Below are 4,591 nucleotides of genomic sequence, written 5' to 3'. Positions count from 1 at the left end.
AATATAATCATGATAAATAGGATAAATATCCTAACACAAACAAAGAATGTTATTCGTTCAAGTTATTTCAGGAAACGTGGCGAGCCTTCATCACTGCCTACTGTATTATGTTCTTCACCTATATCACAAAAGCTGATATTAAGGCTGTCACTAAAACAGCATGGGCCGGTTTATTCAACAGTATTTTAATTAAACCGATAGTTGAAATTACTCTGTTTAAGTTTCGACATATCGATTATGGGATAGCAAAATATTTAGGAATGCTAATCCTATCTGCATTACGTTATTTCCTCGGTGGTGGGTTTGCCATTTGGCTTTGTAGTGGTATTTTAGAACTCCAATTTAGAATCGCGACGATAGTCACTATTACGCTTGCCACGTCGATTTTGTTAGTCATTGGTCATATTAGGGATCTTGTAAAATGTAGCTATACCTACATATTTTTATCATTATGTGTTGGATGCATGATCGGAGCGTATTACGTTAATAAAAAATATTCTTAAATATCATTCCAATGATATATGATTTTCCACTTAGTATTCTGACTGCCTTTGCCTTATAAAGATAATTGTAGTGCTATTTTTATCATTCCGTCTTGTATGCATGATCGGAGGAACACGAGACAGTGTCTAGTGGGGAATAGATGTCATTGGAGCTATAGAACTGAAAGTGTCAAATGGACACTGTTTCATACTAGTTGCGATCAATTATTTCACCAAATGGGTTGAAGCTGCTTCTTGAGCCAATGTGACTAGAAAAGTGGTGACTAAATTCATAAAGAAGGAGTTGATTTGTAGATACGGGCTCCCTAACAAAATTATTATTGATAACGCTACCAACCTGAACAACCAGATGATGGCGGAGTTATGTGAGGAGTTCAAAATTCATCATCTTAATTCCTCTCCTTATCGTCCAAAGATGAATGGGGCAGTAGAGGCTGCTAATAAGAATATCAAGAAAATTGTCCAGAAGATGGTAGTCACATATAAAGATTGGCATGAAATGCTTCCATTCATTTTGCATGGGTATCGCACGTATGTACGAACATCAATTAGGGCAACGCCTTTCTCGCTTGTGTATGGGATGGAAGCAGTACTTCCATTTGAGGTGAAAATCCCATCTTTACGAGTTTTAATGGAAACCCAACTGGAGGAAGTTGAGTGGGTTCAAGCTCGGTTTGACCAGCTCAATCTCATCAAGGAAAAGAGACTAACGGCAGTGTGCCACGGACAATTGTACCAAAGAAGAATGAAAAAGGCTTTCGACAAAAAGGTGCGCCCAAGGGAGTTCCATGAAGGCGAACTGTAACACCCCCGTTTTGGGATGTCATGGGTTAAAAAAAAACTTTTAAAAACTTAACTTCGATACTATCGCAGAATACAATTTGCATAAAACTCCTATTCATTTTAACTAAATTTAGAAAACCTCATAACTCAAATATAACAATTATAAAGTGTTCACAAAACTTCATTACAAAACTATTAATGTTGAAATTCAAATCTCACCGTTCTCCCACATATCTCGTCACTCAACTTTGCTTTAGCTACACTTGTAACAACATCTACTCCCGTAAAAGTACGATCATCGTAGGTGGAAACCACAACCACAAGCATGCAAGGGTGAGCTAACAGAAACAAGTCATCAAAATAATTCATTTACAATTATACTATCAGAATTCAAAGTCACTCACATATAACAATACAATTATTTCACCACAGTAACCAAATCACATCCAGACTCACTCGGTGACTCACCAACTCATACCTAATTTTTTGAAACCATTCACCACATATATTAAATCACTAGCAACTACTTACATACAACTATAAGGTTTAAGTGTCACTCCCCCCACCATTCTCTTAAAGAACTTCACCGGCCAGTACACTTTACCACACCCTTACACAATGACATTTCCCACTACTCTCTAGAAGGCTTCACCGGCAAGTACACCACTTCCCACCACTCTCTTAGAGCTTCTCCGGGCAAGTATATGCTTTCCACCACCCTCTTGGACTTCACCGGACAAGTATACACTCCCTACCACCCTATTCCTTGAGAGCTTCACCGGGCAAGTACCCGTGCTACTTCCACCACTCTTCCAGGAGCTTCACCGGGTACCACAAACATAAACCAATTTTACCAGAGATAAACAATATTATACTCATACCACCAAACGACAAACCCGCCCATAATAATCATTCTCGAAATAATAATAAAGTAATCATAAAAGTAATAACAAGTCAACCAAATAAAATCATAGTCAAATATATATATATATATATATATATATATATATATATATATATAACTTTTCCAGTGCAACTCATGTCATTAAATTCTTTCATTCACATTCACTGCATGAAGCATTTATTACATAAAATATGTAACTTTATACCATTTTTCCAATGCAATCCGAAACACACATATATATTCCTTTTCATTTTAACTTTCTCTCACGGCTCCCACCTAAGAAGTGAAAACCCTTGTCTCATGCAGACTACTCTCTACCAAGCGTTCCTAAAGAAAACTAAAACCCCTCCGGTCACCTTTCTATCCAAGAATTAATACCATAATAGGGACCTGTATAAATACCTAACCTGCTGGAAACCTATCAAATGAACTACAACACTCAACAACCTCATTTGATCCTTCCTCTAGAATAATATTGCTTCATTCCGATATACCTAATGCAAGCTTGATAACCCTTATCAGATTAAAACCCCAAGTCTTATTTCCATGCCAATAATTCGTTCACCTGAATTTATCCCGCTGTTATACGTATAAGCTAAAACCCATCTCCATATGTATATAACACATAATACACCGAAGTTCCGAGCATGCAAAACATTATTCCAACATGAGCATCAATGTAGTATATCCATACAACACAGTACATAACATCCAACTTTAAAAGCAATAAATCACAAACCCTATCGATACCCACCAACATACATAAATATAAATATGATAACTCCCTTTACCTTTTTTTTTCTTTTTTTTTGTTTTGGATTCAAACCTCCAAAGTTTCCGACTTCAAAGTTGCTTAGCAAGAAGCTTCTCCCTCGTTACAGTGCCTCTCCTTCTTGTGTCAGCGTCTCTTTCCTGATTCACTCTTTTCTCAATGCTCCAAGATTGAGTAACGGTGGGTTCTAGGGTTTTCTTGTCCCTCTCCCTTGACTATCGTATCATCCCCACTAATTCTAACCTAACCACTCTTAAATCTCTCACACAACTGGGCCCTCACATTTGGGCTTTAACTCTTGCTGAGATACCCAACAAAAAAAAAATGTTAGTTTCTCTATTAAATCCCTCCAATAACTCAGATTTTCTCCCTTTAAACCTAAAAATAAAACCAATTAACTCCCCATAATAAAACATAAATTGAAACATTTTCTGCCAAAAAGAAGTCACTGTAACTACGTTCCCTGGTTGCATGCCATGAAGATATAAAAGAAGGGTAGTGATATTCTAACAACGGGAATTTGACAACGCGGTTGACAACGCCACGTGTCATTTTCCAATTAGTTGCATTTGAAATTTTTTTTTAATAAGAAAATCTGGTATGGATGGGTTCATTTGGAGTTTTCAAAACTGCCCCTGGTTCATTTTTTCACTCCATCATCTGTACAGAAGAGTTGCTTCTCACTCCTAGGATTTCATTTTGAAATTTTCGTTCTCTCTCATTCACACACTCTCTTCTCCCTCTTCCATTTTTAGGGTTTTAATTTTGATAGAAGGCTTGTGTGTTTGTTTCGTTCACTTGTTGTCCCTGTGATTGGTCTAGAGTTTGTTTATCTGTGGAGTTCGTGGTCTCCTTTAACCGGTCTCCGTGGAAGGTTTGTTTGAAGTTTGTGATTCTTTATTCGTTTTTCTGTGCAATGGCTTTGACCCCTACATTGGTTCTTCGAACAAGATCTGTATTTCATTCGTTTGACGTATTGGTTGTGTCTTCTGTTGGTTATTTTGAAGCTTTGTCGTCCTGGGTTGTGGCTTTTTTTCGCGAGTGAGTTGGTCTGAAGTTCGTTTCTCTATGGAGTTTGTGGTCTGATTTAACCGGTCTCCGTGAAACGTCTGATTTAACCGGCACCCTTCTCCCAAAAATTTAACCAAAAACAGGTGCAACCCCTCCATGGGGACCCATGAATCATAAGTTGGGGAGCGGTGATGAAGTTTTGGTACAAATTCATTTTCAGCATTATTGCACTTAACCAGTTACACCAACCACTAACAAGTCTTCCCACATCTCCCTTTAAATAAGAATCAACAAACACTGGCACCCTTCTCCCAAAAATTTAACCAAAAACANATGGGGAGCCATGAATCATAAGCTAGGGAGCGGTGATGGAGTTTTGGTACAAATTCCTTTTCAGCAGCATTGCACTTAACTAGTTACACCAACCATTAACAAGTCTTCCCACATCTCCCTTTAAATAAGAATCAACCAACACTGGCACCCTTCTTCCAAAAATTTAACCAAAAACAGGTGCAGCCCCTCCATGGGGAGCCATGATTCATAAGTTGGGGAGTTGTGATGGAGTTTTGATACAAATTCCTTTCCAGCAGCATTGCACTTAACCAGTTACACCAACCA

This window comes from Vigna radiata, chromosome 2 (assembly GCF_000741045.1).
Source record: "Vigna radiata var. radiata cultivar VC1973A chromosome 2, Vradiata_ver6, whole genome shotgun sequence".
Classification (NCBI taxonomy): domain Eukaryota; kingdom Viridiplantae; phylum Streptophyta; class Magnoliopsida; order Fabales; family Fabaceae; genus Vigna; species Vigna radiata.
This window is presented reverse-complemented; position numbering follows the sequence as displayed.